Source organism: Carcharodon carcharias, chromosome 1 (assembly GCF_017639515.1).
Source record: "Carcharodon carcharias isolate sCarCar2 chromosome 1, sCarCar2.pri, whole genome shotgun sequence".
In the NCBI taxonomy this organism is placed as follows: domain Eukaryota; kingdom Metazoa; phylum Chordata; class Chondrichthyes; order Lamniformes; family Lamnidae; genus Carcharodon; species Carcharodon carcharias.
The window spans coordinates 139,506,392-139,531,412 of NC_054467.1; the positions used below are offsets into that span (position 1 = coordinate 139,506,392).

The 25,021-nt window shown below is 43.8% G+C and overlaps 1 protein-coding gene across 6 annotated transcripts in view; it reads right to left on the minus strand.

Annotated features, from left to right (window-relative positions):
- Positions 1-25,021, minus strand: part of rbm47 (RNA binding motif protein 47) — a 261,052-nt gene that overhangs the window by 178,532 nt on the left and 57,499 nt on the right. For 4 of the 6 annotated variants that reach the window (XM_041189248.1, XM_041189226.1, XM_041189234.1 and 1 more), the window contains exon 2: positions 9,827-9,985. The gene's annotated coding sequence lies outside the window, so the exon portion shown is untranslated. Of the gene's footprint in view, positions 1-8,710; positions 9,261-9,826; positions 9,986-25,021 lie in introns of those variants that run through there. The other 2 variants (XM_041189240.1, XM_041189260.1) reach the window with 1 other exon arrangement.

Genomic DNA, 25,021 nt, shown 5'->3' on the forward strand with positions numbered 1-25,021 from the left:
CCTGTAAAGCCCCCTCAGGATCTTATATGTTTCAATAAGATCACCTCTCATTCTGCTAAACTTGAAAGGACAGGGGTTCAACCTGTCCAATCTTTCCTCTGAAGATAAACCCAGGAATCAGTTGAGTGAACCTTCTCTGAGCTGCCTTTAATGAGTAAGGAGACCAAAACTGTACAGTACTCCAGGTGTGGCCTCACCTATGCCTGGACAATTGTAACAAAACATTCCCACATTTATACTCGATTCCCCTTGCAACAAATGCCAACATTCCATGTGACTTCCTAATCACTTGCTGTACTTGCACACTAACTTCTTGTGATTCTTGTACCAGGTCAGCCAGTTCCTCTGTACCTCAGCATTCTGCAATCTTTCCCAATGAATAATGTATTGCTTTTCTATTCTTCCCGTCAGAGCGGACAAGTTCACATTTTCCCATATTATACTCCATCTGCCATATTTTGGCCCGCTCACTTAATCTATCAATATCACTTTGCAGACTTCTTGTGCCTCCTTCACAACCTACTCTCCAAACTATCTTTGTGTCATCAGCAAAGTCAGGTCTTTTGTTGGGTGTATGATAATTGAGTGATTTTTTTTCTGCCTTTTTCCTTTCCCTTGTTCTGTCCCTTATAAACATGTTTCAGTTGTGAAGGAGATTTATATCTGAAATACCAACTGGTACATGTTGCTTTGATAGAAGCAGCCTGACCTGCTCTTTGACCACAGCATTTACAGGCCAGAGTCTTCCGGCCTCTCCCACCAATGGAATCTTCCAGTTCCGTCGAAGTCAACGGATATTTGAATGGCTCACCATATCCGCCACAAGGGAACCCGCTGTGGTGCGGCCGGAAAATCCTGGCCGCTGTTTTGCAGCAGGTTTTCATAATTTGCATTATTTTGCTTTTTGCTCTTCCCAATCTCTGTGGTGCAATTGATGACGATTACACAGTGGTCAGGTCTATTAGCATTTCTGCAAATAATGCAGTTCATGCCCACATGTAGCAAATTAAGTGCAAGTAGCATTTGCGCCACCTAAGTGCCTGCTAATTACCATCTCCAGCTAGAGAGATTGCATAACCATCTCCCTTTGACATTCAATCATATAAGCACCATCAGCATCTTGGTGGGTCATGATTGACCAAAAATGGAATTGACCTGGCCACATCAATGTCATGGTTATTAGAACAGGTCTGAGGGTAGGTATCCTGTAGCAAGTGACTTGCCTCCTGACTCTGAAAGCCTCTTGACTACCTACAAGGCAAAGTCAGCAGGAGTGTGATGAAATACTCTCTGTTTTGCCAGAATGGGTGAAGCTGTAATTAACACTCAAGAAATAAGAGACAAAGCAGTCCACTTGATTGTCATCCTATCATCACCTTAAAGATTCACTCCCTCCACCATCAACACAATGTGGTTGCAGTATGTTCTAGCTACAGGACGCACTGCACAAAGTCACAATGGTTTCTTTGGTAGAATCTTCAAAAACTCTGGCCTCCAGCTGCTGGAAGAACAGGGCTAAAAAAGCAGGTGGATGGGAGCACCATGACCTTCAATAGATCCCTCACCCTCAAATCACACACCATGCCAATTATTCCTTCATCATCGTTAGGCCAAAATCTTGGGACTCCCTAACTGACAGCGCTGTGGGAGTACCTTCGCCACATGGTCTGCAATGGTTCAAAAAGAACCACCATCACCTCTCAAGAGCAACTAAGGTTGGACAATAAATGCTTCCCTAGCCCAGTCTTAAACATAACTTGAGAATTAATTTTTTAAAAAAAGCTCTACGTTTTTCTAAAGGGAGAAAGTTCAGAATGTATTTATTCATTCAGACTGAGTTGATTGCTTGTACCTAAATTACATCAATTACAATGGTACAGGCAAGTACAGCATCAAATGTGATTCCTAGCCTGTCCTAAGCTGGATGTGTCAGTTTGAGTTGGAATCATTTACATAAGAACATAAGAAATAGGAGCTGGAGTAGGCCTGATGGCTCAAGCCTGCTCCGCCATTCAATAAGGTCATGACCGATCTGATCCTGGCCTCAACTCTACCTTCGGTCACATTAACCTTAATTGATTCCCCTATAGTTCAAAAATGTATCTATCTTACATAGTCAAAGACTCAGTCTCCACGGTTCTTTGGAGTAGAGAACTCCAAAAATTCCTGACCCTCTGAGAGAAGAAGTTGCTCCTCATCTCCATCTTAATACCTCATTTTCTTATCAATGTCCATTGGGTGGAGAGAGGAAATTAACAGCTAAGGTTCCTGTTCTTAACAGCCATCCAGTGACACCACCCCACCCCGCCCCCCTCCCCCACCCCCACCCACCCCACCCCCGCTAGAATGTACTCCATATGTAAATATCAGGGCAGAGGGTAGCATTGTGTTTGTCCCATGTGATCGGTCCAGTAATTGTTAGCAGTCACTGGTTTCAATATGTGAAAATTGGCCAACTGTTTAAGGTATCAGGATACTGGCCTATAAAACTGTACTTCAACATGATGGGCGAAGGAGAGGGAGCCCTCATGCTTATTTTGAAATGGACATATCCAGCCACCCCCCAAAAAAAGTAAACATCCTTTTTAATGGACTTATTAATTTTAACTGAATCCTGCCTTTCATTTCACCCGAAGGAACCGAAGCAGTTTGTCCTTTTTTTAAAAAAAGATACAAAGTCTATAATTATAGTTACTGTTCCCTTGAAAAAAATTCAAATGTGAAACCAAGAAACTACATCCCTAACTGTGAAAGTAATAATCTAGAGTATTGAGGTCATCAACAGAAAAACAAAGAGATCAATACTGTTTTTCAGTTGATAAAAAGTCAAAAGCTTGGGCTGTTGTGTTAGCAGTTATTAGGAAAAGGTTGCGCACCATCAAGTTCCTTGTGTTACCAAACCCTCCCATCTCTGAGGCTTACAAAGGCCACATTGTCTTCAGAAACCCACAGAGAAGATGTGCCTGATCTTGGCAGGGTCTAGGTGTACCCAGATCTCTTTTTGTTGTGATTTTTTTTACATTGGCACAGAAACATGAGAAGGCAGTTATAATTTTACTTCCTTGTTAACCCTCCTCCTCTCCTAACTTAGAATTGGTTGTGAGCTCTCATTGAAAACTGTACGAATGCTGATCCTACTGAATGGGATGGAGTTAACTAGTGTGGATAGAGTCAAACTTCAGCTTCGTTAAAGGCACCAGATGCATAAAAGGTATTTTATAATCATGGTAAACTTGTTGCTTTTCCTTACTGGAAAATGGGCTTTGAAATTCCTGGTTGGGAAACCAGTTCTGGCAGGGAAGGGCAATAGAAGAATTTGGACTAGGGACCAGTTCTACTAGGTTTCTGCTCCTTTTGTTTCATGGCACTTCTTGGACCCGCCTCCATACTTTACTCAAAGATACTGGACTGGTGGGATGATCAGAAATCCCAAATGTTCTACTTTTACTAGGGCCTATAATAAATATGTCTGCACAAAGCAGGCATACTTAACCAAGGGGTATTATGGCTTTAACGCCAGTCTCACAGCAGCAATTAATCACAGATCAATCATTGCTGTCAGAAACATGGCAGCCAAGAAATTGCAGTCATTTGTTTTTTTTTAATTGAATTTTTGCCTAATACGCCCTGGTCCCTGACAGGGTGGCAAGGTCCTTCTCTGATATTCCTGGTCTTCCAAACGGAGAGCCATAAACGGTAAGGTTACCAGGTCCCTTTCTATTAACAACTTAATTAACAGTGATTCCCAGTTGTGACATCGTAACATCACTTCCAGCTGACATCACAATGCCAGCGCTATGTGCCTGCATAACAGCCAAATTGTCACTGCCACTCTGTGCTTGCATGAAATAGTAAGACTCACAGGTGCAGCTGACACAAATAAATGCAGGAAGGCATGTGGACCAGTCTCCCAAGATCTAGGCTGCAATATAAAAAGAAGCCTAACTCATTACCAACTCACCACAACTACAGCAACAACTTATATTTGTACAGCACTTTTAACGTAATGAAACATCCCGTGGCGCTTCAAAGGAGCATTATAAAACAAATTATGACACTGAGCCACATAAGGTGATGTTATGCCAGATCACCAAAAGCAAAGAGATAGATTTTAAGGAATATCTTAAAGGAGGAAAGTGAGGTATAGAGATGGGAGGTGTAGGAAGAAAACTGCAGAGTTTAGGGCCTGGGCAACTGAAGGCACGGGTGGAGCGATTATAATCTGGGATATAGAAGAGGCCAGAATTAGAGTAACAATTAGTTCATCGTGGTTGGTACAGTGTGTGTACAAATACATGTGTGATTACCCAATCAGTTCACTAGTTTCTCATTAGCTGCTCTCTCAATATTCTTCCATATAATTCACTCAAACTGCCAAGAAAATGGCTCAGGATAAAGCATCAGCAAACAATGAGCTAAGGACCTGCCTTTGATCAGAGCACACATGATGATGATAATGATAATTCAGTCATTGTACATGATCAGGCTATTAGCATAAAATGGAAATGTTCTCTGCTCAGCTCCTCAAAGCTGTAGTAGGATTTCATAATTTACAGTGCATGACAGCATCTCAGAAATTGACTAATATCACATCAACTTAGGCAGACTATTGAATTCTGCAGGGGATCATAGTCAAGCCTGATATGCACAGTTTGTAATGGTGATAACTGTGCCCCTACATATAGTGGACACCACTTCTTATTCAGCTCCCCAGACAGCATTTCAGGAAGATGTCAAAGTCATTTTTTATCAATAATAATTTATATTGGCAGTGCTCCTAACTCATCCAACTGCAAACTTAAAATCATTCATTCATAGTCAGTGAGAAAAGCTTCCATTCACAATGACATCTGTAAACTACGCTTACCACTACTTCTTTAAAATCTTCAGTATACATTAATGGATCTTCTAAACAGAAACCCAACATTATTTACATAAAAACTGGAGCTTTGCACACAGTTGGTGTGCAGGTTCCTAATCATGTAGATGTGCAGTGTGTATCCAATGCAAAGTAGTACTCAGGTCCCTGAGCCTGAAAATGAAGGGTCCTACCAAATAGAGTGATGCTACATTTCAGCATTGTCAATTGCATTATTGATTCACATTTGCTGGTATGGATTATAAACTCTGGTAAAGACTAGTGGGCCGAATGACCAATTTCTGTGCTTTAAGTTTTATGTCATACACACAAAATGGCAAATTTCTAGTAAGCTGTCCGAACAATATTCCTGCTCATATGACTCCATCCTTGATCATGTCTCCCCCTCTTCCTGTAGCTTCCTCCACCTAATAATTCCCTTGACACTGTTTATATTTTGACTCTGGCCTTTAGAGCATTGCCTTTCCTTTGCTCCATCATGAACAGTCACCTCATGCTCTGGAGCTCCCTCCCTAGACTGCTTTACCTCAACACCTTCCTCTCCTCCTGTAAGGTTTCCTTAGAAACTCACTCTTTCACCAAGATTTTGGCCAACTTACCTAATCCCTCCTTCAAAGTCTGATCCCCACATTTTTTGGCATTGCTGATACAGCTGGTGGGAGTTTGCTGCAGATAGGTTAACAACAGCAAAGAACGTCCACTTAACAAGTAGAATAACCACAAAAGGGAATATTTCTAAGGATACTCTATTAACCTTTAGGGATTTCAAAAATCATTTTTCTTTTAGCCCTAAAGTTGGTATTGCTTAAGTTTATAAAATGTATATTTGGTTTTAATTGCACTTTTTTTTGTCGGAAAATGTTAATGCAGTGTATCAAAATAATTTGATCAGACTGCTGCATAGAAATTGGCAATAATGTCAAAGATTGACATGTTTATCTGTTGCAGTTGAAAGAATGCTTGAGGAGGAAAGTGAACACTGGCAGATAATGGCCTGAAGACATGTTGATGTGTCACAGTTGCTTGACAGCATTCATACTAAATTGTTCTGCACATTTATTGAACACAGAAATTAACTGGATAGAAAATAATCCCACAGTGTTTTGTGGGTAAATTAGGATTTTTCCTGGTACTGGTACTGTTCTAGCACCTAAAATTATGAGGAGCATGGACTGGGTGGATAGGGAGCAGCTGTTCCCCTTAGTTGAAGGATCAGTCATGAGGGGACACAAGTTCAAGGTGAGGGGCAGGAGGTTTAGGGGGGATGTGAGGAAAAACTTTTTTTTACACAGAGGGTGGTGATGGTCTAGAATGCGCTGCCTGGGAGGGTGGTGGAGGTGGGTTGCCTCACGTATTTTAAGAAGTACCTGGATGAGTACTTGGCACGTCATAAAATTCAAGGCTATGGGCCAATTGCTGGTAAATGGGATTAGGTAGGTAGGTCAGGTGTTTCTCACATGCCAATGCAGACTCGATGGGCCGAAGGGCCTCTTCTGCACTGTGTGATTTTGTGATTCTGTGATCTACACCAAAAGCACATTCTACAGCTTGATTAAGGAAGTTAGTGGGTTGGTTGTTAATTCCGTGAGTAAATTAAAAAATCATTGGCCGTTGTATGAACCACATCCTTGCAAACCCTCCCCACCATGAGGTGAGAAGGTGAGGGTTGTTTTGGGGGTGGGAGTGGCTGGGATGAGGGTTTAAAAAACTAAATAAAATGAATGCATCAGCAACATGGTGCATGTATGCCCAATGCCTTTTTTATGGCAAAAGTAAGGGCATCTGTGTATCTTGCCTTGTTGAGGCATAATACTTCATTAATGTGTTTAAATGCAATCGGAAGAAAGATTTAAAATTCACTGCTGCTGCAGAAGTTCTTCAATGTCAGGAAACCTGGCAATGAAAACTGTCAGTTTCACAGGGTTCAAAACTCCTCGAAGATCAGGAAAAGCAGGCCTGAGTTCTCCCCGACACCATCCCCCACCAAGCAAGCACTTAATGTCCCCCTTCCAATCAAGGGCCATTATTTTAAATGTGTTGTGACTACGAATTTGTTACCATTAAGGAAATTATTTTCTAGAATTGCGTAGTTTAATTTTATCTGTTCCCCCAATTTCATTAATGGCCATTATTTTCAACCAAACACAATTATGATTCATCCCATTTTTCAGAGTGCAGCCCAATGACTCCAGAGCGTGGAGTCATGCCAAATGATTTGGCCATTCAGGTTGCATCTCTCTGCTCAGACTTGAGTTCAAATACCAGTGGCACCTGACACTACAATGTCCCTGCTGAATTTTGATTAAATTCCTGAGGTAGCGAGGAGTGGAAAAAGTCAAGGGTTTTCAACAGAAATGTACAAATCAGGCTACGCTTTTTGTGCAATCGAAATGAGAAATAAAATGGTTAAAGGTGAGTATAGAAAGAGGACAGCATTCATAACCTGCTCAAAGCTTTGTTACTGGTTCTGAGGAGGGTCCCACCTGAAATGTTAACATTTTAGGTGAGAGCCCTTCGCTACAAAAGTTTTCTCTCTCATGTTTTAATGGATCTTATTTTCAGCATTTTCTATTTTATTTCATATTTTCAACATTTTTTTTGTTAACTCACATGGCGTTACATTGGTCAGTTACAATCAAACTAATGGAGGGTGCAGGAGGAGGTATTTGTTTCTCAAAGAGTTCTAGGAATATTATTACCTGAGTCGTGCACATTTTTGTTTTGTTCACATAGAATATAAAGAAAAGCAATGTTTTAACGTGCACTCCATATTTTGCTGATATAAACAGCTCTTAGTATTGCAAAGCCTTTTAAGTTCTTGTAACAAACCATATAATATCAAGAATGTCTACCTCAGCCTTTATAAATACCATAGTTTCTGGCGTATAGTTCGACCCAGTGTATAAGATTACACATATTTTTCGCCCCCAAAAGCCATGTTTTTGCATATACTTGGTGTATAAGATGACCCCTCTTTTTAGCCATGGCACACTACCCTTGCATTAGTTGTCAGCTTCAATTTTTCACCCTACAATTAGATGTTTTACTAACTGATACCTTATAACTGGGCACAAGGGATCAAGCCAGCGATAAAGGCTGTGTTGCGAAGATACATGGGAGTTTAAAATACACCCACACAGAGCAAACCCCGCATGGTGTTCAACAAAATTCACAGCCACCCACAACCACATTCATGGTTCACTTTTAATGTTGGAGTAGGTCGAATCCTGTTTTTGGAGAGATTTTTTGAGCCTTCGAAGGTTGACTTATATGCTGACATCTTGCTAATTGCCGTAGTTGTTGAAGCTTACCTTTACGCCCAGATTGTTTGTATGTTGGGTATTCAATTTCTAGATTGTCCACTGTATTCCATGACTAAATATAGAACTATGATTAATATCACTGAACATCTTAAAATTCTCAAGTGCCTAGCCTGATTTTCACTTTTATCTCTATTCCAGCCTCTACACACCACAATCTTTCCCCTGCTTTATTCGGCACCTGCAGCACTCACAGTGCTTTCAAGTAACAGGCCAATATTTTGTCAGTCTGGTGACATAAAAAACTCTGGAACATAGCAGTTGCTTCTTAATCCTCATAGAGCTTAACACAAGGAAATAAATGGAAAATTATTTTTGAAGCCATGGATCAATTTTGTAAATAGTTATTCATTTTATGCAATTTCTGATGTCAACTAAATTTACAACTATCTAGCAGGAATTTTCAACAGTCAATACGTTTAAGAATTTACTTGTAAAGCGTGACACTAGATCTTGCTTTATGAGAGAAAAATTGAAGAGAAGAAAACAATAACCAAGAACCTTGACCTACCTCTTTTTAGATTCAGGACTTCAGACGCCAATTGTCTGCTTCTTCATTGCCACTTAGTGAGAAGTGCAAAGGGTTTGGCAGCATACAACCCACATCTTTTTTATCAAGGTTAACTCAGCAAGGAGTGCCCAGAAACTCCCTCTAATGCTATTTACTGCAGCAAAATCTGTCTTCCTTGTGTGCGTGTGTGTGTTTTTTTTGAAACAACACTTTGAGAGCACCAAAAGTGTAATGAAATTTCGGGAAACTTGCAATTAGACCTAGTTAATCTAAAATACCTGACTCTCGCTGACCTAAGCTGCGCATTCCATGGGGGCTAAATAGCAGCTCAGAAGCTGCAGCACTCAGAGGAAAAATTCCTAGCCAGTCTTAGAGTGTGAGGCATTATTCTCCTAAAGTTTGTTTTCAGCCCACTTCTGGCTGTTCAGCAAAGAGCTGCCAGCTTATTGTAGCCCAAACTAAGATTGTGAGGTTTAACTCACACTTTGTTTAGTCTCTCTCTTTCTTTCTTCTGGTTCCCTTTCTCCTCAAACAAGTTAAGTTTTTGTCTCATAATGCCCTTCCCCTAAAGTCACCAAACCAGAATTTTGCTGCAACACTGGCAACTTCCCGTAAATCTAAATTGTAATTTTATCCTGTTCACTGAGCCCTTATTGGCTTAAGGCCAGCCTAACATTCCAGTTGAGGTAGGAGCACAGATACCTACCTTTTCTCAAGTGCACAATGATTAAAAAGGGTGGATTGAACAAGAAACTGTGGGCATTAAGAAATTTGTTAAACACGGTGGCCTAGAAAGGCAAAGCCATCCTGTCATCATGACAGAAACCGAGAGTTACAATGTTCTGTGGGAGAGAACACAGACTGACTTTTCCACAACGCAAAATACAAAATGCACCTGCTGGCACTACCATACAAAGAAAACTTGAAGAAAGCCATACAGTTCCAGTCGGTTTTGTGATCTCCAGCTACTTTAAATATATATAAAACATAAATACGTCTTACCTTGAATCCTTTCAGAACTTGCTTTGACTGAATTTTTTTTTAAAAAACAAGGTGACGTGTTACCTTAACTTGACAGACAAGAATTTTCACAAGAGAAAAACCGAGCTCACTTACCTGGGGCAAAATAAGATTTGGATTAAAACTGGCAGGTACGTCGCTAGGAGAGACCCATGACCTTTCTGATGTGTTCATAGCATCATACTGGTTGTGACTCATTCAGGAACAGGTGGCAGAAATGTTTTTCCCCCTTTTCTGTCAAGTGTTTAGGAACCACTGGGGAGAAAGAAATGAACTAGTATAAGAACAAATGATGCCTTTCTTAGCTTTGACACCCCACCTCCCCCCCAACTCCCATACAAGGAAATTAAACCACAGAAAAAAAATTGTCCCTAATCTCAGTTTCACAAAACCTGCCTGGAAAAGGGTTAACCTCTGAGTCAAATTGAATTAAAGTTTATAGTAAATTTGCATTAACCAATCAGAATCAGGTTTATTGCTTGTGACCAAACAGCTTGAAACAGAAATTTGATAATACCAGAAATGAGAGGCGCCTGTTAAAATCTCTATTTGCATTGTGATACACAGACTGGCTTAGATTTCAAAAACTTTTGTGACCAAAGCAAATAGGAGGGAAGGAAGCAGTTCTCCATCTAGAATATTTTCATTGGATATATAGCTGGTGTACCAGCCACACATCCACTTTGATGAAACTCTCAAGCCCGTCAATTCGAATACATACATTTGTAACATATCCCAACGACATATACCAGCTTGCACCTTCCACTTTTCTGATTCTGCCCTACTGTGTGGCCCCTTTCCTTTACTCCATTATTGCATCAAAGTTTTCAGCAATTGAAAGAAAGAACTTGAATTTAAGTAGGCCATTGTACAACCTCGGGACATTACAAACTGCTTCACAGTCAGAGAGAATCCAACTATCGCCCCTTAATGTTCAATGGCATTACCATCACTGAATCCTCCACTATTAACATCCTGGGGGTTACCATTGACCGGTGGTAGAGGGAGTGAATGTTAGTGGGTGGATTGTCAATCAAGTGAGCTGCTTTGTCCTGGACAGTGTCAAGCTTCTTGAGTGTTGTTGGAGCTGCACTCATCCAGGCAAGTGGAAGTATTCCATCACACTCCTGACTTGTGCCTTGTAGATGGTGGACAAGCTTTGGGAAGTCAGGAGGTGAGTTACTAGCCTTCGACCTGCTGCTGTCACCATAGTATTTATTTGGCTAGTCCAGTTCAGTTTCTGGTCAATGGTAACCCCCAGCATGTTGATAGTCGGGGACTCAGCTTTGGTAATGCTATTGAATGTCAAAGAGTGATGATTAAATTCTCCCTTGTTGGAAATAGTCACTTGTCTGCCACTTGTGTGGTGCAAATGTTACTTGCCACTTGTCAGTCCAAGACTGGATATTGTCCCAGGTCTTGCTGCACTTGGACATGGACTGCTTCAGTATCTGAGGAGTCGGGAATAGTGCTGAATATTGTGTAATCTTCAGCAAACATCCCCACTTCTGACCTTATGATGGGAGGATAGTCATTGATGAAGCAGCTGAAGGTATTTAGGCCAAGGACACCACCCTGAGGAACTCTTGCAATGATGTCATTAAAGTGAGATGATTGACCTCCAACAACCACAACAATCTTCCTTTGTGTAAGACATGACTCCAACCAGTGGAGAGATTTCCCCCTGATTCCCATTGACTCCAGTTTTCCTATGGCTCCTTGATGCCACACTGAGTCAAATGCTGCCTAGATGTCAAGAGCAGTCACTCTCACCGCCTCACCTCACACTCAGCTCCTCCAATTTCACTACTATTACAGCCACTCTGCCTACTGCATGCAGGTGTCGTGAAAGAAAGACAAAACCTACACTTATACAACACCTTTCATGATGTCCCAAATCATTTTACAACCAATTAAATACTTTTTAGTTGTAGTCACTGGTGTAATGTAGGCAATGTTATCAAATGACAGAGCAGGCTCCTGCTCCTTACACTTATGTTATTATGTCATTCTGGATGGATGAGATGAACTGAGCCAAATGGCCTTTATCATCCATAATTATCTTTCGAACAAAGGGTGGAATCACGGCTGGAGTTGTTTATTTTGCTGCTGATGCAAGTTCACTGTGGACGGGCTTTGTGGGGTGAGATTGCTAGGACAGGGGCATGTAATGGGCTCATAGTGAATCAGTAACCTGTTTTACACTGCACAATGATTCTCAAGAGTCTTTTCTAGTGTCTTCAATCTTGTCCTTTAGTCTACTTACCTATTATCCCATTCTATCTTGGTGCTCTTTATGAGTTTTTTGAGGCATTGAAATATCCTGATAAAGTTGTGTTATACAGTAGCTATTGAAAATATATTGTAGTGGAAAGTAGCAATCAGCAGAGTCTTCAGACTTGCTAATCAAGAAAACACAGATATAATTGTGAACTATTCAGTCTTTGTCCTCTGGCCTCTTAAAAGTTGTGTTGCACAGAGACACCTTAGGGCTCAAATGCTTCTCATTAACAGTGAGGACCTATGTTGTTCAATCATTCCACTTTGTTGCTCAGGAGTCGTTTGATCTTTCCATCCTGTGAGATCATTAATAAAATAGAATCCAATTACACCCCTTGAATGGAATAATTATATTCCAGGCAGAAGAAAGTCTTCTAGTTCTTCTACAGAATTGAATCTTTCCCCCCAAAATATGAATTTACTGCCACAATGTCCATATAGTGCAATGTGCAAACCATGTTGTTGAGGGCTGAGGCTGTCACTAAAATCAGTGTTATTGTCTGTAAAGTGTTATAAATAACTAATGGGATATTTTTCTGTCAAATTAACAATATTGCACGATGCTGTTAAAGTAAAAATTGTACTCTGGTTTGTTTAATAGTCTCTGTGGGATCACCTATAAGACACACACCAACTAACACTGCATCATACCATTGTTGCTCTTAATATTAATGACCCATGCTGCATATGTATCTGACAATATTTGTAACTGGATGCCAACAATTATCATTATGTTAGGGTCATTCTGTGATTGTTTGAATTGAATGGTGATTCTTGAAAAGAAAAAAAAATATCATCCATGATTGAAGGGGAGGATTAAAGTGTGAGGTGGGGGTTGGTGATGGAGAGGAATAAGGGGCCAGAAAACAAGGGAAGCACCGGGGCCCTTGATTTCCTTTATTGGACTCTAATTACCCTTGTTTCTGATACATTTGTTGGTGTGTGTGTGGGTGCTTGGGTGTGTGTGCGTGCGTATGTCTGTGTGTGTGTGTAATACTTGACGTGTTATTATTTTTCTTGGGTTTAGTGGTTAAAAATTTTGCTCTTTCTTTGACTCAGGAAAACTTTGGCCATCTGCCATCTTGTTGCCCACTCACTTACCTGTCTGTATTGCTTTGTACTCTCTCTGTTTCCTCCTCATAGCTTACAATTCCACTTGGTTTTGTACCATCAGCAAAATTAAACACATTACTCTCTGTCTCTTTGTCTAAGCTATTAATATAGACCATAAATAGCTGATGCCCCAGTGCTGATTCTTGTGGCACTCCACTAGTTACAGCCTGTGAGCTTGAGAGTGCTCCCTTTATGTCTACTCTTTGCTTCCTGTCTGTTAACCTAGCTTCTATCCATGCTAATATATTACTTCTAACTCCTTGAGCCCTTATCTTGCCTAATAACCTTTAGTGTGGTGCCTTATCAAATGCCTTTTGGAAATCCAGGTATATTATTTCTTGTGGTTTCCCTTTATCCACCTTCCTAATTACATCCTCAAAACACTAATAAATTTGTCAAACACGATTTCCCTTTCATAAAACAATGTTGACTTTCTCTGATCACGCTATGCTTTTCTAAGTGCATTGTTAAGACCATCTCAATAATAGATTCCAGCAATCTCCTGATAACTGATGTCAGGCTAACTGGCCTGCAGTTCCTTGTTTTCTCGCTCTCTCCTTTCTTGAAAAGCGGTATTACATTTGCTAACTTCCAATCTGCTGGGACCATTCCAGAACCTAAGGGATTTTGGAAATTCATAGCCAGCGCAGCCAGTATCTCTGCAGCTTTCTCTTTCAGAATCCTATAATATAAACCATCAGGTCCTGAGGATTTGTCAGATTTTAGTCCTTTAAGTTTCTCCAGTACTTTTTTTCTGCTGATATTCATTTCCTCACTGTTTTTACCACCTAGGTTACCCTCTATTTCTGATATGCAACTTGTGTTTTCAATGTGAAGATAGACACAAAATATTTGTTTAATGTCTCTACCATTTCCTCATTCCCAATGATAATTTCTCCTGTCTGCTCCTAAGGTTCTAGAGGACCAAAGTTTACTCCAGCTACTCTCTTCCTTTTTATGTTCTTGCAAAAGCTCCTACAATCTGTTTTTATATTCCTGGCTGCTGCATTCTATTTTTCCCATTTTTATCAACTTTTTGGTGGCCCTTTGCTAGTTTTTAAAAACATTCCCAATCCTCAGACTTGCCATACTCTTTTCCACATTGTAAGCCTCTTCTTTTAATCTAAAATTATCCTTAACTTCTCGAGTAAGCTGCAGTTGGATCCTTTTTACTGAATTTTTGTTTTTCAATGGAATGTATTTTTGTTGAACATTTTGAATTTTTTCTTTAAGTGTTTCCCACAGTTTATTTATGGCTATATCTTTTAGCCTATTTACCCAAACAACTGTAGCCAGCCCTCTCTTCAAACCTATGGGCAGAATTTTCCGTGCCCGCTGGCAATATGACAGGAAGGTTGAAAATCAGATTCACAACATGGTGAGGCCAGTTTGCAATTGTTTGCTCTGCCTGTCAATGGCGGGCTGCGTTTCCCGCCCCTGGACGTCGGGAACCTCTTCCTAATAACAGCTATAATGAGGCTCATGCTGCAACTCGCACCTTAAAAGAGCAAACAATCTGGGTGTTGAAACAGAGTTTCTGGTGCCTGGGCCGGTCTTGTGGAGCCCTGCAATATAATCCAGAGGGTGTCATGCATCATCGTTGTCTGCTGCACCCTTTACAACCTGGCGCTGCAATGGGGTGAAGAGCTGGCTGAGGAGGAGATGGAGGAGCTGCATATCTCCTCCGATGAGGAGTGCGTCAACGGGGATGAGGGTGAGGATGTCCTCGGAGGCGATGATGAGGCCATCGCACTGACCTGGTGAGGCAGGCATGCTCAAAGGCTTTCACAGCTGCTAGATTTATGAAAGATGATGACGACATATAGTGAGGACACACCATAGATCCTCATATTGCATCTGTGAACGTTTGACTCCAGTCTGGCTGACAGCAGCGCACATACCCTCTGTGATAATACTGCTGTCATAGAGACACAGTGGAGGCACTAATAGTTACTCAACTGCAGGAGGATGATGAACATATGCAATGAGGACACCACAGATCTTCATATAGCCTCTGCGAATGTCTGACTCCTGTCTGTCTGAGGGCAGCTTGCTTGCACTTTGTGATCAGGGTCATATCATGGAGACGCAGCTGTGAAACTTTAAATGCACCTGATCCTTTGTCAGCCTTCAGCACCTGACCCCTTCAGGAGCACAGCGTCACTGGTCACAGATGCTGATGAGATGGGGGCCAGCCACACCTTAAAAGGTGCTGAGAACACACAGAATGAGGGAACTCTGTGACACCTGCCCTCAATGTTCTGGCAGCAATGACCAGCACAGTCGAGGTGCAGGCATCAGTAATGTGTCCAGGGAGTGTGAAGCCAGACCATCACTTTGGTCTGAAGGTTACACACTTCACAGGGAAGAGGCCCTGGGCTGAGACACCTGCCTTTATCTTGTGCAGGAACCAAAGCTTCATATCTGAGTGACACGAACACTGCTCATCATAACAAGGAGCCATACACAGGGAGACATTCTTGGGAGTTTATTCACAATAGTGAACATTACGTAGAAATGGTTAACACCTGTGCCCAGGCTGTGCAACTATATCATCTTAAGGAGAAATTATATTTAAAAAAAAAACATATTTAGAAAAATATATCATCTTAACCATTCTAACCCTGCCGCTATGTCTTGGTGCTCCCCGGACATCCAGAGCAGAGGTGGTGGCAGCCAGCTGACTGTGACGCCTGTCCGTGATGGCCTTAGTGGGTGTCCTGTTGAGGGCCCTGGCCTGCATTCGGGGTCCAGCTGTGTGGCAGTGGTACCCTCCAGCCTGTGGAGCTGGAGCTGCTGGGGTCACAGGAAGAGTGGTTCGGATCGGCCGGACACTCCCAGAGTCACTTAGGCGAATGGGCCCAGAGTGTGCACATGCTGATCCTCCTCCCTATGGGCGCCTGAGGACCTCTGGCTGATTCCTTGAGTAGAAGGGGAAGCTGGAGTGAGATCAAGCTGCCCCACACCCCTCTCGTGTACACATTTATGGCATCAGCAATGAAGTTCAGCCCGGGCAGCAATGCAGGAGTGATGCCCTGGACCAAGGTCTCCATGGTGGCCATCATCCTACCAGTATTGACCTTGTTGCATTGGCATGCTGGCGCTATCACCTTAGACTGAATGCAGATGGGCTCCTCCATTGTGCCTTGCAATCTGAGGAGTGCAGCGGACATCCCTTCCTGATGTTCCCGAGCTTGTCATTGCAGCTCCAGCAACTGAGGTATGACCGAATCCAGAGGCCAATCACCTGATTCGGACTCAGCAGATTTCTGGTGTCCAGCAGTCCTCCAAGTGCTGGGAACCTGGGAAGTCCCTGTCACCGCCTGCTGTGGATCAGAGAGTGTGATTGTGATCCCGGGGCTACTCTAAAGCTAGGTCCCACCGAGGTGTGTGTCTCTGCACTGGTGGAGGGTGTGGGTGGGCGCTGTGATGGGACTTCAATGAGGTGCCTTCAGATTCCTCTTCAGAGGTTTTTTCAGGGTTTGATTGGAGGCACGTGGTCATGCACTCCATTGGCTGTCTCCCAGATATGCCGACAAAATCAAGGGGAGATATTTAGTGCATGGCAGGAGTCTGTGGAACAGGGCAAGTAACGCATGGCATGCTTATCTGAAGGATGTTGCACTGCTGGACCCTCACTTAGTAGAGCACCGCCACCCTCACCGTCAGCACAGGAATGGTCCAGATCCTCACCAGCCGGATGGCTCTGCTTTCAAAGTCTGTGAGAACCTTGGTTTCAAGCATTCCCCCACCAGCCTGCAACCTCTCCCTTTTGTCATGTGCCAGCTTGTCCTGCATGAAGACAGATGAAGAGATTGTAAGCAGGATGCCTGTCAGGCCAGATGATAAGTATGCCTGGCATGTATATCTGGTGAGTGGTCCCATGGATGGGATGAGGACAATGAAGGTGTGTGAGAGAGAGAGTGAATGGTGATGTCCCTTAAACCGGCAGTGAGTGAGGGTCCTGTGGATGTGTGATAGGTTTGTGAATGTGAGTTGAGAGTGGTGAGAAGAGTGATTTACCCTGACAGAACGGAGGAGATCATTCATCCTCTTGCAGCACTGGGTGGCTGTCCACTTTTGCAGGGTGTTGGCACGACCACCACTGCCACTGTCTCCCAAGCCAGATTGGTGATGTTGCTGCCCATCCTGCAGCCAGAGGGTGGTGGTATAGGACATCAGGGCAGGCCTCCACGGTATCCAAAAATTGCTCAAGGGATGTATCACTGAATGGCGGGGTTGCACTCTTTTGCTTTTCAGGGCCATGTCTTCCGAGTGGCAGTCATGAGCTGGGAGCACTGACAGGTGTGCACTGGCCTGCACTTTAAATATGGTGCCCGTCGTGATGAAGAGTTAAGGTGATGGCGTGGCAGGTGAATGAGAGCCTGCCCGTCATGGAAATGGCATGTTTCCCAGGATTGCATGATTAATGAGGTGGGATTGGGATGATGCAGATCGAAAACCCACCATTGTGGGTGGGAAAAACTTTCTTTTTCCCGCCCGCTACCACACTTGGTGCAAATCTGGGATGATTCCACCCGATGTTATTGGCATTTTAAAAGATCAAGGTTCTAGTTTGTGATTGGAGTATGTCACTTTCAAACTTAGTGTGGAATTCAATTGTATTGTGATTTCTATTTCTCAGTGGATATTTTACTATGAGGTTGCTAATCCTGGTTCATTACACAATGGTGGTCTTATGGTGACTCTGAACCAGAAGTTTCAGGCTTTAGTCCCACACCAGGACTTGACTGCCAAGGAAGATATGTTCATAATGGAGCCAAACTGGTTAAACATCGACCTGCAAATCCTCCCAACACATGCCAATGGCAGGCAGTAAGAGTGGGAGAGATTCCTGGTCAGCCATTTGATGGGAAGAATGTTGGAGCCTCTACAATCACAATCCATAGCTCCAGACCACAACGTGTATGTAAAAGTGCATGTTGCCACAGCAACTTGGACTCCTTAAGTGAACTGTAACACACATCACCATTACACAATACTAAACATAAAATGGTTTTTTCCCTAGTTGGTTCCACAAAGCATTCCTCCTGGAAACTGTCACAAAAACATTCTATAAACTCATCTTCTGGGCCACCCCTGCCAATTTGACTGGTTCACTTCACATGAATATTAAAGTCCCAACAATTCTTACATTGCCTTTGTTACAGGCTCTAATAATTTCTTGTTTAGTGTTCTGCCCAACAGTATAACTACTATTAGGGGACCTACAAACCACTCCCACCAGCATTTTCTGACTCATTATTCCTAATCTCCACCCACCTAATTCTACTTCCCTGATCTTCTGAGTCGAGATCCTTCCTCACTAAAGTCCTACTATCAGGGCTACCCTTCCTCCTTCGCCATTCTGTCTGTCTTTTTGAAATATTGGGCTGGATTTTACAGTTTCCAGTGGGGTCAGGGAGGCAAAATGGGAAGTGCACGGTCTGCTCACTCCTGTCCCTGCTTTCCAGCACAGTGAATCAGGCGCCAGCTGTTTACTGGCTGCATGGTGGGAAAGCCAGCCAATCAGTGCAGGGAAGGGGGGGGCTCCACGCCCAACAGGGCATGGAGGGCAGGACGTTCGGCAGGTACAGGGTTCGGCTCTGAACCAGAAGTCGGTCACGGCCACCCACTTAAAGGCACACTGACATTGGGTTGGTGGTAACTTAAAGCAGAATCCACATTTGGTGTCAGCACTCTTTGAAGAAGGCAGCACCCATAGTGAACACTGAAGCAGTGGAGCAGCAGCAGATGGGAGCATGTTTTTCCATTGTGGGGACTGTTGTGCCAGCAGTGCCTCATTTTGGACCCTTGCCAGGGAGGAACACTGCTGTCCCGATCCCCTTCTGAATAATAAGTGTTAAGAAAACTAATCATATGCTACCCTTTAATTCTGTTTGTCTCTCCACAGAGGCTGAAAGACAACCTGACTATTTCCTGCGCTTTCTGCTTTAACCCTCACCACCTCTTGCAGCTGCCAGGCCTAATGGGGGTGGGGCTCAGATCACAAACAGCCCCATGATGCAACAGTGACTCCCAACTTGTCCTCAGACTCGTCCTCAGATTTGTTGTCAGAGGATGCGACTCATTCCATTAGATCATCCTCTGTCAGGGCCATCTCTCTCTGGAGTGCCAGGTTGTGTATGACGCAGTAGACCATGATGATTAGAGAGACACGAGCTGCAGAATATTGCACAGAGATGCCTGCACAGCCCCAGCACCAAAATAATATTTTGAGTAGCGATGGCCCTGGTAGGTACATGGCTCTCATTTTAACACATCTCACCCTCTGCCTGCAGGGATCTCACTGGGGTCACGAGCTATCTCTTCAGTGGGTATCCCTTGTCTCCAAGAAACCAAGCCTCCAATGAGTCTGGTGGACAGAACATCCATGGCACTGGGAGTGCCTAAGGATGTAAGAGTTGAGACTACTCTCAGGATAGCAGACACACAACTGCATGATCCTTTGATGAAGTTGAACATTGATGAGATGAAAACCATTACGATTGACAAATTCCCTGGCCGTATTTTATGTAAGAGTGTGGGGGTGTGCGGTCAGTCCTATTTATAGTCGTAAAATTGAGGCCATTTTACATCCTGGAATATTTATTTCCCATCTGTAGTCACCATATAACCAATGGGCTGAATTATACGAGTGCCATGCCCCACTGGCTAAAAGGTTAAGGAGGCAGCCCACCCAGGGGACGAACAACTGCCATGCGATCATTTCACAGTCAAATGGCAGTTAATAGGCTGGAAGTGAGATTCCCACCCCTCAGCACAGGAAAGCCCACCTCACAGAGCTGCTGGCCAATCAAAGGCTGAACTCTCTCGATGTACAGTAGCACAACCGGATGTGGTGGCCACTGTCGGTACTGCACTTGGGCAATGAGGTGGCAATCTGTGATGGATCAGAATTTTATAACTGTTCGGGGGGTCAGCGAGGGGATTGCGGACCAGGGTTTGCGAGGCCATGTGGAGAGGCCAACCTGGGGGCAGGGAGGGGGTTTTACACCTTTAGGGGGCTCTCTGATAGGCCAAGGGGGCCAGTTAACAAGAAACCTCTCTGTCCACCACCAGCCAGGCTAGCTGCTTGGCATGGGCCTCTCTTGCTGCAAGTTAAATGCCAGTGGCAGTGGGATGAGGCTCTTAATTGGGCACTAATTGCCCACTTAAGGGCCTCATCAATAGGAAGGTGACGGGTGTGGAGTGGGGTCGAGGGTTTGGTGAAATGGAAGAGGGATCCAAGGGAGGACAGAGGGAGGGATTGGAATCACACAGGAGTGGAAAAGGAAAGGGTCTGGCATCCTGGGTGTAGTGGGGGTGGTGGGGTCAGTCAGTCAAGGATAGGAAATGAATGGCCAGAACTGCCCATCACAAAGTGTTGACTGGCAGATTCTTTATAGACTTTGAGTTCACGTACACCATTTCGATTATCTCTGCTGAGAGTGACCTCAGACAATCTCCCGTACAATGCATTGAAGGAAGCGCCAGCTGAGCCTGCAAGTTCAGCCATGTCTCACAGAGTGGCGGGTACAACACTGGATACTAACACAAACATTAAATAAAGAGCAAATGCAAACACACATCATTATTTCTTCCACAATGAAGAAAATGTCCCTAACTCCCCTGTAACAGCGTATGCCAATAATGAGGCATTTAATCCCAAGATCGTTGTGGTTATTAGAGGTCAGTCATCTCATCTCAGCTCCAGGACATCACTGCAGGAGTTCCTCAGGGTAGTGTCCTAGGCCCAGCCATCTTCAGCTGTTTCATCAATGACCTTCCTTCCATCATAAGGTCAGAAGTGGGGATGTTCGCTGATGATTGCGCAATGTTCAGCACCATTTGTAACTCCTCAGATACTGAAGAAGTCCATGTCCAAATGCAGCAAGACCTGGACAATATTCAGACTTGGGCTGACAAGTGACAAGTAACATTCACATCACACAAGTGTCAGGCAATGACCATCTCTAACAAGAGAGAATCTAACCATCCATCATCCCTTGATGTTCAATGGCATTACCATCCCCCATTATCAACAGCCTGGGAGTTACCATTGACTAGAAACTGAACTGGACTTGCCGTATAAATGCAGAGCGGGATTTTCCGGTCTTGCCCACTGACAGGATTTACTAGTGATGCCAAAGTTCATGGACTTTCAGCCAGCTCACCGCATCGCCACAAGCGCATGGGGAGGACCACCTGCAAGTTTACTTTCAAATCACACAGCACCCTGATTTGAATTATATCACTTCTCCTTCACTGTCACTCAGTCAAAATCCTGGAACTCCCTCCCAAAAACACTGTGGCCAAACCTACACTACAAGGACTGCAGTCTTTTAAGAAGGTGGCTCACCAACCCCTTCTCCAGGGAAATTAGGATTGAGCAAAAAAAATGCTGGCCTTGTCAGTGACACCCACACCCCAAGAATTAATTTAAAAAGTCTGTGTGCTGTGATGCAAAACCTTGGATTATATTTTTTCGTCGGTGTGATTGTTTGAATTATAATCACAGCAAATTTAAAAGTAGTTTAAAAACTGAATTACAACTTTTTATCTGGTCTAGGAATTACTTGATTAAGAAAACTAAGTGAAGAGTTAATGGAATTTTATGGTACCTCAATTATATATCATTACATTTCAATACTTTAAAAATGCTAATTAGGTGATCAACAAAATGCAACGCACCTTCACAAGCCTAAATGTATTTGTTGCCAATACAGACTGTGACTACACGATAGCGGCTCATTCTTTGGGGATGTTTATTCTATTGGTTAATGAGTCATGGTGGTACTTGAAGAAGTGGTATCACTGGGTTAGACGTTTGTTTTCAGGACTTGATAAAGAAAGATTGCAATCTGGAAATCCAGGAGGCTGGTCCTCTGAAATAATCATAGAAGCATGGAATGATACAGCACAGAAGGAGGCCATTTGGCCCATCATGCCTGTGGCAGCTCCTCAACGGAGCTATCCAGTTATGCCTTTATCATTTATTCTTTTATGAAATAGGACGAGTGTTTCATACCTGTCAATTGTAAACTTTACCAGCCTGATTGTAATACATTGTTTTTATATAAGAATTTTCAGATGGTATTTGATTAAGTGCCAGGCAAAAAAGATAGTTAGAAAAAGATAACTGTATGGTATTCGGGGGAAGCAAAGAACTTGTGTTTATATACAACTTATGTTTTCTGAACATTTCAGATCAATGAGTTACTTTGGAAGGGTAGTTACTATTGTTATGTAGGCAAATTCATTTGTATAAAGTAATATCTCATAAATTGCAAATGAATGAATAACCAATACACTTTTGATGATACTGGTCAAGAAAGCTGTGTTTACCATTTTCAAAAAAATATAATGCCTAGGAATTTATTCGTTCACTTGAACTGGCAAATGGAGCTTTGTTGTCTCATCTAAAGGAAACCACATCAGCAATGTAATGCACCCTCAACCTATAATCTTCTGGTTTAGAGATAAAAGTGAGGCAAGTAGAGAAAACCACCTTAGATTTGGACCATGAGAAGCCAATGCATGTGGCTGGTGAATAGGCCCCACCAAATCCACCTATGCAGATTCATAACAATATCTAACAGATAATAGTGGTGTTCCAAAACTCATATGTAAAAAAGGGGAAAAGAACATCTTCATTCTGCTTTAATATGGCTTTAGTGTGCTTCAGTTCTTTTAACATTCAGTTCTGTAATCCAGGATGTGTCTGTCCTGCCTGTGCTGTCAACAAGAGAGTTTCTAGTTAAACTGCTATGGTTTTTGTGTGTAAGCATGTAAACAGACAGGAAATAAAAAGAAAAAAACTACAAATGTCAGAAGGTTGAGATAAAACACGCATATTATTAAAAAAGGCAGCAGCTGGTCAGTAAGCACTTGTGTGAGAAAAGGAGGGTTCAACAGTACTGACGACTGAGAGATGAACTGGCATTTCTGTATGGCTGGGGAAACAAAAGAAAAGGGGATGAGCAAGGAGAGAACCAACAGACACAGAAGGTGGGATTTTCCATCCCGAGGCTAAGTCCCACGGTGAGGCAGGGACTAGAAGTGTTGCTTCTGGCCATGTAGGCCGGTAGGGATTTGCACCAAACCATGCAATGCTGGCCTACTTAATTATACAGTCAGGGGTTTCCGATGTTTCACACAGCAGGGCAGGCTGGATAGCATGCACGCTGCCATCAGATGGCACCCGGACATCAACTTACCCACCGTTGAAGGAGGAGATGGCCTGTCAATCGCAGGGAGCTCTGCCTGCCCCCAGGTTCAGAGATGCTCCCCTTGATGTGTTGCCCAATACAGTGGAGGCCCAGAGGGATGTCCTCTACCCCGAAGATGGAAGGAGGAGGCCGAGCTGTGTAACCAACCCTGCATGGGAGGAAGTTGCCAGGGTGGTCAGTGCCCATGGCCTCCACCAGAGGACTATCCTGCAGGGCAGGGAATAGATGAATGGCCCCATCCATGCTGCCAGGGTAAGTGAACCTTCAACTGTTCACACTCACCTCACTGAATGGTAGAGATGGCCTGGGCCTCAGTGGCAAGAGCACCATCCGTGTGGCCCATGCATAAAAGAGCTACTCAACATGATAAGGTGATGCCTCATAGCCCCACTGCAGTCCATCTAGTCTGCAGATGGAGAGGCCACTGTGTGATCCTGACTCTTCCACACAGAGAGCTCAGATGCTGTCTGGAAGGTGGGTAGGGGGTGGGGACGTGAAGGTGGTTAGGTGTTGAGGGCACCAGCAAGCACTGCATAGGACATGCCTCTGTGAGCCTTTTCCTTTTATCCACATGGGCTCACCGCTCTGGAGGGCGCTGACTCAGGACCCTTGTGGACAACCTGCAATGCATCAGTCAGATGGCACACAATCCCGTGGGTTCTTTGTAAGAGTGGAAGCATGAGAAAGATACATGAAATCCAATTGCTCTTAGTCCATCTTCTCTCTTTGCGCAGGAAAAGTTGAGGCACAACAGGAGAGAGAGAGATGAAAGGGGGCCGCCTGACCTCAAGAATCTCACTGAGCTCGAGGAGCGGGCAGCCCAGCTGGCAGGGCAGGAACCAGTCCGAGCCTACGGAGATGGAGAGTTTGGTGGGTACCTTTCATCCAGAAAGGATCCATGCATAATGTAATCACATAGAACCCTAAGGGTCATAGAAACCGAAGGTTCCCCCATGTTGGAGGCAACTCATAAAATCACTTGTTCTCTCTTCTCTCACTTACAGGTGCCAGCAGGAAGAAGAGAAGACCAGAAGAAGCAGCCATGTCCAGCAATGTCTCCAGCCCACAGAGGACCAAGGACATTGTGGAACAGGAAGAAATTACACCTGTAGAGATGTCACAGCAGTCAGTTGCACCCTCCACCAGCGCAGACACACACACCTTGGTGAGTGGTAAATGTTGTTCAGGCAGGGTCTCACATTCTGGTGGTCACCGCACGGCCACGTGCCCGCAGCAGGAGGAGGCAGGGTCATCCAAGCTCACCAGCACTTGGAGGACTGCTGGGGAAGATGTCTTTGATGTCCAAGTCGGATGACAAGTCTCTGGGATGGACTCTGTATGAGACGCTGGGGAAGGTGCAAGAAGTGAAGGAACATCAGGCAAAGGTGTTGGAGGCCCTCAACAGAGTGGCACATGAGGTGGAGGAGTCCATCCTCCTTTTGGCTGACAAAGTGGTGCCCACATGTGCGAGCATCAAGGTTTCAATGGGGAGGGTGGCGGATGCCATGAAGAACCTGGTCCAGCAGGACGCCCAGTTTCTGCTGGAGATGTCCGCAGGCCTGCACTCCATCACTGTAGCCATAGGTGAGCTTTTGCAGTGGCTGTGTGAGATGCAGACAAGGCACCTCAATCTCCCTCCAGGTGCCCCTTCTCCTCAAGGAATCAG